General features: G+C 47.5%; 1 long non-coding RNA gene across 1 annotated transcript; it reads left to right on the top strand.

Annotated features, from left to right (window-relative positions):
* The first annotated feature begins 8828 nt into the window (after nt 1–8828).
* Nucleotides 8829–10702, top strand: LOC120099792 (uncharacterized). The gene is made up of 3 exons (XR_015646319.1): nt 8829–9341; nt 9793–9890; nt 10547–10702. It is a non-coding gene; the product is annotated as an uncharacterized LOC120099792 (long non-coding RNA).
* The last annotated feature ends 227 nt before the right edge of the window (nt 10703–10929 follow it).

Genomic DNA, 10929 nt, shown 5'->3' with positions numbered 1-10929 from the left:
TGCCACCGCACTGACATCAGCATCAGCGTCATACGTCAGAGGATATAAGGGTCGGGCTTCTGGCTGTGTGTGTTGGCACTGGGAGGATGCTTGTTTACATCTTGCTGGATGGGGGCTGAGGAAGGGCAGTACTGGTGCTCAGCTGACCTCTCAGACTCCCCTTTTGATTCAGCTAAGGACCCTGACCCATGCTATGGTACTGGCCACAGTCAGGGTGGATCCCCCCACGCCCCCAACTAATCCTCTCTGAAACAGACAGACCCAAAGGTGGCCTTCACTAATGCCATAAATGTTTCTTAGTCCAATCAGGCAGGGAGTTGAAAATGAACCACTACACACTAATGCTTTTCTGCTTTGTCCACTTCCATGAAAATCGCGTCGTGTTTCCTTCTTTGTGACAGGACAATGAATGCTCTAGTGTGTGTAGGAGGCTTCGTTATCCATTCATCTGTCAGCGCACCTAGGCTGCCTCTGGACCTTGACTGTTCTAAATAGTAAAGAGCATATATGAGCATCTCTGTGGAATGCAGGCTTTGGTCCCTTCAGGTGGTTACCTGGAAGTATTCTTGTGAAAACTGCCTACTTCTCTGAAGAGCCAACACTTCCCTGTTTCAAACTATCAAATCATCAGCCCGGGGCTCAGAGTCCAAGAGCTCTTCGGTCACTGAAACCCAATTATGTAGGGGCTCCTCAGGTGTGGTCCCTGTGTATCCCTCTAGTTGAAGACATAGGAACTAAACAGAAACCGTGTCTGTGTCCTCACCATTACCAGCCCCTGCCTATTGGAAAGCGGGGATGGAGGGCGCATGGGAGACACTGGCCATGGCAGTTATGAAATGTGGCCACGCACTTGCTGTGACTCTTCAGGGCTGTTTTGTCTGTGGGGATTGCTTTCTCACGGCTCTTGGTTTTGCCCTCTGGGATCTAAACTGTCCCTCTCTTTCTCCCTTCATTTCCCATAAGAAATGGTCAATAACCAGACAGTGCATTGAGCCCATTGTCTGCATATTGAGTAAACACAGTAACCCAAAAGGCCTGGTTTTAATTTTTGTTATTTTGTCTTTTTTTTTTTTTTCTGGAGCTGAGGACCGAACCCAGGGCCTTGCGCTTGCTAGGCAAGCGCCCTACCACTGAGCTAAATCCCCAACCCCTTAATTTTTTATGATATTGATAACTGGGCATTTAAAAAAAATCAGGTTATAAGAGCAAAGTTGTCCCCAGACTTCCACAAAAATGCCATAGGGCACTTGTGTCTCCCTTCCCACAGTTTATACACAAACAACAATGACAAGATAATAATTAATTCTTTAAAATCTACCTGGATTACACATGCATCAAATGACATCACATGTACCAGAAACGATGCTAACACAAGTGATTATGGAAATGACTCTGTGAGAATGTAAGTACGTAAACTCTGAGCTCCGGTTGGTAAAGAGACTTCCCATGAGAAATATGGCTTCCTTTGTATGCTGGTATTGAATTAGTGTTTGATCAATGGATGCAGGTGTTTGAGGTCGGAGTTCAGCCCTGTGAACTATCACAGGACAACAAGAAGATGAGACTACAAATGTATTTGTGGATAATTACCTGTCTATCATCTGCCAATGACCTGTCATTTCTCTATCAATCATCCATCAATCTATCAATCATCTAAATATCTATCACAAGTATATCTACCTATATACCATCTATCTGTCTATGTCCCATCTGCCAGTCTGTCTTCTACCTGCCTACCTATCTACAATTCACCCCCACCCATCTATCTGTCCATTCACCCATCCATCTGCCAATCTATTTAGCTCCTCTGGAGAATTTTTCCCCCTCTGGAGAATCCGCAAGAACACACAAAGACCTGTAGCAACAATTTTAGAGTTCTTGGTATTTTTGAAAAACACAGAAATGTTGTAAGAATATGCTTTTTTTTTTCAATTCCATGTGTGGGATATGGGGCTGCTTCCGACCATCCGCAGCAACTATGATTTGCCTCGTGCTCTAGCAGAGGCGTGACTTTTGTCAACTGCGGAGAGTTTCTGTGACAACTGCAGATAGTTTCTGTGATTGTGTGCAAAGAGAAACAAGAAGAAATTAGATATCCTGATGGTGAGTATCATACTTATTCCACAGAACTCGAGGCCCCTAATCAGCAAGAAGTAGTCTAACGATAATGTCACCCCCTTTCCAGCCCCTGACTTTGTTCAGGGATCGCTTTCCTTTCCTCTCTAACCTTTTTTCTTTCTTATCTAGTGTTAGGGGGTTGAAAGGGTAGAAGAAAAGGGATGGAGAAGGGTGGAAGAAAGGAAGAAAGAAACAAAGGAAGGAAGGGAGGGAGGGAAGGAGGGAGGGAGGGAAGAAGGAAGGAAGGAAGGAAGGAAGGAAGGAAGGAAGGAAGGAAGGAAGGACCCACCAAATAGCCAATGACCAGTTACAAAGACCTTTGGAGTGATGGATGGTTCCAGGACTTGCATTGCAGGATATAAGGAAGTGTCACTCAAAAGTAATTACTTAGGCTGGGCAAAGGGGCCCAGACACCCACTGAAAGAACTTCCAGTGGCACGGAAGGAAAAATGTAACCAGAAGAATGATGCGGCATTTGTTTGTAACTCACTGTGTATTACAGAGATCCATTAGCCCTTAATCTCGATGGAAATGAAGAAGAAACGTTGTGAATGAACAGCATCAGACTGTGACTCAGTATCACAGGCAGCCGCAGACCTGTGCTAATGGGAGTAACTAACGAACAACTAAATGGAGTGAAGTGAGCGGCTTTTGCATGTGCACCTTCTCTCTTCTCAAGGGGGCTGGATGCAGCTGCCCACCCCATCTCCTTCCTGACCTCCATCCAAAGAGAAGGATGTAAAAGAGGGAGGTTAAAAGGGGCTGGGGCGAGGGGCTTGACACACTACCTCAGCAGACACTCATGGCTGTGAGGAGGGCATGGACATGTTCCTTTATGAATCTCTCTCTCTCTCTCTCTCTCTCTCTCTCTCTCTCTCCTGTATGTATATAAAGACATGAATGTATACATGTTCATGTGTGCGGGAGCGCTGACTAATACGTGCCACAGGGTGCATGTGGAGGTCAGAGGACCATACTGGGTGTCTGTCCTCACCTTTCACTGTGTTTGAAGCAGAGACTTCTTGTTGTTTGCCCAGGCTAGCTAACCTGCCAGTGCTGAGGGAGTCTCCGGTCACTTCATCTCATTTGCTGTAGGCCTGCTGGAATTACAGACCCAAAGGACAGTGCCCAGCATTTACACAGGCTATGGGGATTCAAACCCCATACAGTACGGCAAGCACTTTACTACTCGGCCATCTCCCCAGCTTGAAAGTCAGTACCCACCCCTGATGTCTGGAAAGTGTTATATTAACTTGAGACGAGCTAGAGACATCTGAGAGGAGGAACCCCAATTGAGAAAACGCCTCCGTAACATCCAGCTATAGAGCATTTCCTTAATTAGTGACTGATAAAGGAGGGCCCAGCACGTTGTGTGCAGTGCTGTCCCTGGAATAGTGATCCAGAGTTCTATAAGAAAGCAGGGTGTGCAAGCCCTGTGAGGCAAGCCAGTAAGCAGCTCCCCTCCATGGCCTCTGCCTCAGCTCATCTCCAGGCTACTGCCCTGTGTGAGCTCCTGTCCTGACTTCCTTCAATGATGAACAGCGATATGGAGATGTAAGCCAAATAAACCCTTTCCTCCCCAAGTTGTTTTGGCCATGGCATTTCATCACAGCAGCAGTGGCCCTAGCTAAGGCAATGTCACACATTGAGAAGGGCATTTCACTGGTATGATCGTCCTCAGACTCTATAGCACAAGTCTAATCATAACAAAAGCACCAGACCTATTCCAAACGAGGAACATTCTTCAACATACCTGACCTTACATCTGTTAAGGTCATCAAAACTAGGGAAAGTGGAAGATACTGTCATACCCTGGAGGAACACAAGGAGATTTGTGACTAATGTAATCCCAGAAAGGGGGAAAAGAATTAGGTAACAGTTTAAGAAAATCTGGGGGTTGGAGACATGGCTCATTGGTAGAGCCCCTGCCTAGAATCCCCCAGTGAGGGGCTGGGGGGCATGGCTCAGTGGTAGAGCCCCTGCCTAGAATCCCCCAGTGAGGGGCTGGGGGCGTGGCTCAGTGATAGAGCCCCTGCTTAGAATCCCCCAGTGAGGGGCTGGGGGTGTGGCTCAGTGATAGAGCCCCTGCCTAGAATCCCCCAGTGAGGGGCTGGGGTCGTGGCTCAGTGGTAGAGCCTCTGCCTAGAATCCCCCAGTAAGGGGCTGGGGGTGTGGCTCAGTAGTAGAGCATCTCCCTAGAATCCCCCAGTGAGGGGCTGGGGGGCGTGGCTCAGTGGTAGAGCCCCTGCCTAGAATCCCCCAGTGAGGGGCTGGGGGTGTGGCTCAGTGATAGAGCCCCTGCCTAGAATCCCCCAGTGAGGGCTGGGGGGCGTGGCTCATTGGTAGAGCCCCTGCCTAGAATCCCCCAGTGAGGGGCTGGGGGTGTGGCTCAGTAGTAGAGCATCTCCCTAGAATCCATCAATGAGAAGCAGAGGGTGTGGCTGTATAGTTAAGCACTTGCCTATCATGTGAAAGACACACACACACACACACACACAAACACATGCACGCATGCCCGAAAAAACACCCAGTATATAAGTCTGTAAGCAAATCAATACTTTATCAGTATTGGCTTGATATTTATTATTGTGTGTGCACATGTATACACAACTGCGATGTGTGTTTGGAGGTAAGAGTTGACTCTTGTCTTCCCCCTTGTTGAGCAGGCCTCTCTCTTGTTCCTGCTGCCATGTAAGGTACTCAGGCTGCCTGGCCCATGAACCTCTAGAGATTCTGCTGTCTCTGCCCCATCTCATTACAGGAGTGCTGGGATTACAGATTATGCACCAGCACCCCAGGCTTTTTACATGTGCTCTGAAGTTGAAACTCGGGTCATTGAGCTTGCATGACAATCACCTTTAGTAGTGAGAAGTCCGGAATGTTGCTCTCTTTAGAAAACACAGAAATATTGTACGAATATGTGGTTTTTTTAAATTGCTGGTGTGGGGTATGGGGCAACTTCAGACTGTCCACAGCAGCTGACTATGATTTGCCTCATGCTCTAGCAAAGGTGTGGGTCGGTCAGCTGCAAATAGTTTCTGCGATTGTGTGACATTTGGAATTCTGGGAACTTTTCAGAGGATATGAATGTGTTAGGGCTCTGAAGGGTGGGGCTAGTTGTGGTTTGTTAATAGTCGTGCTCAAAGAAGAAATAAAAGGAAAGAAGTTAGAGTCTAGGATCTCTCTCTCTCTTCCTTTCTTTCTTTCTCTTCTATCCTTCTTTCTCTTCTATCCTTCTTTCTCTCCTATTTAGTGATGGGATGAAACCACCAGGATAAAGGGTGGGAAAAAGAACACACAAAGTAGCAGATACCAGCCATGACCTTTCCTTGTGAGTCACCCCAGTTTGTCAGTTCTATGAGTTACACTGATGTGAAATTCTAACTGGGGAAACCGAGTGGGTATATACAGTAACTCACTGCACCGTCTGCATTGGCTACTTTTCTCTTACTGTGATAAAGCATCATGATCAAAGCAACTTATAAAAAGAAGCAGTTACTTGGGTCTTAGGTTCCAGGGTCCTTTGCAATTGTGGAGGGGAATCATGGCAGCAGGCAGCATGGAGACTGGAGCTGGAAATGGAGAACTAAGGGTTCACATCTCAAACTACCAACAGGAAGCAGGAAGCACACTGGGAATGGCACATGGTTTTGGAAGCCTTCAAGCCTGCCTTCCAACATAGTCCACACTTCCTCACCTATGCCAACAATGCCACCAACTGGTCACCAGGTGTTCAGTGCCTGAGAATATGGGGAACATCACTCATTCAAACCACTACCCAATTATTGCAGCTATTCTAAATTAAACTGTCCTTAAAAACACACCTCTATGTCAGGCATGGCACCATACATCTGGAGTCCCAGTACTTGAGAGCTGTTTTAACACGGCCTTGCCTACATAGTGAGACCTTGTTTCAAAAAAGAAGAAACAAAAACAAAAACAAAAATGCGTGTGTGTGTATGTGGTGTGTGTATGTGTGTGTGTGCATGTGGTGTGTGTATGTGTGTGTATGTATGTGGTGTGTGTGTATGTGGTGTGTACGTGTGTATGTGGTGTGTGTGTGTGGTGTGTGTCTATGTGTATGTGGTGTGTGTGTGGTGTGTGTGTGTACGTGGCGTGTGTGTGTATGTGGTGTGTGTGTATGTGGTGTGTGTGTGTGTGTGTGGTGTGTATGTGTGGTATGTGTGTGTATGTGGTGTGTGTGTATGTGTGTGGTGTGTATGTGTGGTATGTGTGTGTATGTGGTGTGTGTGTATGTGGTATGTGTATGTGTGGTGTGTGTGGTATGTGTGTGTGTATGTGGGGTGTGTGTGTGTGTGTGTGTGTGTGTGTGTGTGTGTGATTTAAGGAAGTTTGAGGACCAATTATAATAGACCCCCCTGGTATTTATATTGCACATTTGTAACACAAATGCATGCTCTGGACAAAGCTTTTTTTTCTTCAAATACTTTTTTTTTAAAAATTCTTCAACCTTAGAGAAGCTTTGCTGGTCAGGGTAATGCTGCTGCCGGCTCCATTATTAACCTGTCCTCCTCCTAGTGTGGTTCAAGTGTATCTCCCCAAGTCCCCATGGATCAGAAGTTGAGTCCCAGAACCCAGGGTGGTATGTAAGATGGCTGAATTATAACGCTGGTTCTGCAGAGACAGGGTGCCTGGAGTGAGCTGGCTAGCCAGATGAGCTGTACTGGAGAGTTTCCAGTTTGATTGGAAAGACCTTGCCTCAACAGCTAAGCTAAAAGCCAGAAGAAAACATGGAGAATGATTTCCAGCATCAACTGTGGGCCTACACACATGTACACATGCACACGCACACACGTATACACACACACACACACGAACTCACACACACATTCATACTACAAATACACATGCACATGCATGTGCGCTTGTGCACACATATGAACTCACATGCATACACGAACACACTGAAAAAAAGAAAACAATGAAAAATTAAGAAATATAGCAGTGGATCCCTGCTATTGGCTTTCTGTGCTAATCAATGGATCAGAGGCCTGCTGCAGTTTTCCTTGAGGAAACCCAGAGTGAGGTGGCGCTCTAGCATGATCCCCATCTGAGTGCCCACCTAGCCCCAACTGACTTGGTTCTCAGTATTATTGTTGGGGAATAAAACAATAAAATAACAAGGAGAGAGGAGGAAGGGAGAGAAGGGAGGGAAGGAGGAAGAAACAGAAGCAAGAAGAGTAGTAACAGAGGTGGGGGAGGAGAGAAAAGGGGGAGGGGGAGGAAATACCTCCAAAGCTCCTATCCTCAGAAGGGTGGACCAGCTTATGGAGAGATTATAAGCAGAGACCCTCCATAACACATCCAGTTGGAGGCATGACTTCCATCACCGGATTTTAGCAGGAGGCTTATTCATTCTGGAAAGTCACCTTGTCCTCAGCATTAGTCCTGGGAGTTAGGCGTGGCTGCCATCACTCTCTCTTTACAGAGCAGCAGACTGAATTTGGAAGGATGCTGTCACAGAAGCATTTGCTCAGCAGTCAATATCTGTGTGGTGGACACATGCTGCACCGCTACTGTTAACACCTGGACCACTGTTGCTACAGTAACTGTCACTGTTGCTACAGTAACTGCCCCTGACCACTGTTGCTACAGTAACTGCCACTGTTAACCACTGTGAGGGTACCATTATTATTACTCCTGCAACAGCTGCTACTACAGACTATTCCCTGGCTGCTGTCACTACTGTTGCTATGGCTACTATTGCAACTGCCATTTTTATTACTATCATTGCTTTTGGTGAACCGTGGAGTCCTAAATATTGTTGATATGAACACAGTCATGGCAAAGACATCAATGTGTCCTACCCATAGGAATGGCAAGGCCTTCCTCGGATCAGGCTCTGGGGAATGACAAAGCTTTTCCCTGGCCCAAGCACCCATGTTGATGGACATTTGACCTTTTAAAATCACTGTGTGCAGAAATGATCCAATGTGCTCTTCTGGTTTCTGTGAGCACACACACACACACACACACACACACACACACACACAAACACACGTTAGCATATACCAACACAAATGCATGCACACAGATTGAAAGCAGAGATAGAGGTGCTAGGAATGTCGTCCTGGCAGACACCTTGGTTCTGTTTGCATTTCCCGATTTCTTTTCACCATGTGTGGCATTAGTCTTATGGGTGAAATGGCAGGGGTGGGAGTATACTTCCCAGAGAAGTGAGGGTTACTTCTGTCACCAGCTGAGAGTCATCCCCACTCAAACCCCAGGATGGAAGCACATGAAGGAAAGGGATAGCTATTCTCCTCCTCAGGTTGTGGGGATCCACGGAGGTTATTTTTATGTGTGAAGGGGCAACAACAGGTAGGTTCTCAGGGCACATGAGTAGAGGGCAGAGGCAACTTCCAGGAGCCTGTTCTCTTCCACCACATGGGTATCAGGGATCGAACTCAAGTCATCAGACTTGGCAACAAGCAGCTTTTACATCCAGCCATCTTGTTGGCCCAGTAGGCTACATTTCTGCATCACTCCTCATAAATCTGATTGCTCAGAGGTAGGGACCGGGAAAGGAATGCTGTCCAGGTCTAGATCTCTGCTAAAAAGGTTTTCTTGAGTCTTGACGTATGGGAAACTGTGTTTGCTCTCCACCAAACCAGCCCCAACCAATTCAGGGAAAACCCCACTATCCATTTGGGAGCGTCGAGCACGGGTTGTGAGATCAGCAGAAGGATGAACGGGAGGCAGAGTCTGTAGAGAGCCTCTGGCTTGAGCCAGCCCTCTCCAACAAGGGAGAGGGGCCGGGACATTCTGTTTAAATGAACTTAATCTGAAACGAAATGCGTAGCAACAAATGAGAGGCCTGGCTTCTGCTTCCTAGGAGTGCCCTGGGTTCTAGCTGGAGAGGGGCAATCAAGGAATAAGTGGCCAGCAAGGACCCTCTCCCTTTTCAACCTTCCTATTAAAATCCCTTTGATGGTCCCACTGGGCCTGAGGCCAAAGGAAGGAACGAGTTCATGAACACCATTAAAGGACTAAAAATAACTCACTTATTTCCCAGCTAGAATGGCTCTGCCTAAGTCTGGGAAAAAGCAAAGGGTTAGGAGGAGGGTGGACCTTGAGAGCAAAAACCCATGGTAACAAGGAACTTCTATTTACAGGTTGTAGCCCATGATATTCAGGGTCGTGCAGCTGAGGAGCAGAAGGAAAGATGGCGGCGTCATATACATCCACTTGGTTTTCTCTAGGTAGGTAAACTGTCTCCCCCCCCCCTTTTTTTTTTTTACTTCTGATTGACACAACGTTTGCCCTATCATTTAGGATGTTTTGATTTGTTTTTTCAATTTTTAAAAATTATGTTTACCCGTGGGTCTATGTAGAGGTGTGTACGCATGTGGGTGCAGGTACCTCAAGAGGCCAGAAGGGGGCGTCAGATCTCCCGGAGCTTAGGTAACACGAGGTTGTGAGATGTTCAGTATGGGTGCTAGGGATGGAACTTGGGTCCCCTGGAGGAGCCACAAGCACTCTTCACTATTGACCCATGCTTCCAGCCCTGTATGCATTTTTGAAGTCACTGCTCACCGACACCCAGGACACTGGAACCTGTCCTGAAGCTCTTATCTGTAAGGGCTTGCCCTTTCCACATCTTCTGATTCCTCCTGCCAGAGCCTTGGCTCAGTAATCACTTTACTCTCTTAGCATTCCTCAGGAGGTAAAGAAACAGCTGTCAGCATGGAGACAAGGAGTCTTCACAGATCTGTGGGTGCTGACCACCATCCCATTTCACAGCGGAGTGGGTGAGAAAATTCAGAAACTGCTTCCTAAGTAACGAGACTAGATGGGATTCTCCCCACTGGGCTGGCTCATCCTCACTCTGTAGACTCCAGGGATCGCCACACATCAGCCACCACACGCTACTCTCTTAGGTCGTCACAAGCAGGGCTCAGCTAAGCAAGGCGGAATGTGTGGAGTATCCAGTGCAGAGGGAAAGGTACGGGAGGCAAGAGGTCAGGAAGAGGGACAAGAGCAGCCACCCCTCACTAGGGAATGGTGACCTCAGGGGTCCCATAGAGGTAGGCACTGGGCCTGAGGATGAGAGGAATGGGTGGCTCAAGGCTGTGGGCAGGTGTACAAGCATGCAAGTCTGTAAGTGTCCATGCATGTGTTTCTGCATGTTTACTGGTATGCAGGTGTGCAGGCATACACGTGTAGGTGTGTAGTGTGTGTTATATGCAGGCTTGCAGGTGTTTGTGAGTGTAACAGTTGGAATGAGATGTCCCACGTATTCTCAGGCACTTGAACGCTTGGCTCCAGTTGTTGGCACTGTTTGGGGACGATTAGGAAGTGTGGCCTTGTGTGGAGGAAGCATGTCACTGGGGTTGTGTGTGTGTGTGGGGGGGGAGTCTTTGAGACTCTAAAATCTCAAATTTGCTCTCTCTGCTTCCTGTTTGAGGTTCCAGATGTGAGTGTGCCCTCAGCTACTGTGCCAGCCACCATGCCTGCAAGCTACTGCTCTGGCCACCATGCCCACCTGCTACCACACTTTCCCACCGTGATGGTAATAGATTGTTCCTCTGGAACTGTATACAGGAAATAAACCCGTCCTCTATAAGCTGCCTTGGTCATGATGCTTTACCACAGCACTAGGAAAGTAACTGCAACAGTGAGTGTGTGTATACATTTGCAGGTGTCTAAGTCTTCGGGTGAGAAGGAATCATGCGTGCACGTATGCAGGTGTGCCTGTCTGTTATATATACACAGTTAGTATACACAGGCAGACAGGAAGGCGGACGGGTGGGATATCGTGTGTGCAAGTGCATGAGTGCCGGTACACAG

The sequence above is a fragment of the Rattus norvegicus genome, chromosome 1, assembly GCF_021556685.1.
Source record: "Rattus norvegicus strain SHRSP/BbbUtx chromosome 1, alternate assembly SHRSP_T2T, whole genome shotgun sequence".
NCBI classification, from domain to species: domain Eukaryota; kingdom Metazoa; phylum Chordata; class Mammalia; order Rodentia; family Muridae; genus Rattus; species Rattus norvegicus.
Note: the sequence above shows the minus strand (reverse complement) of the source record. Positions and strands in the feature narration are given on the sequence as shown.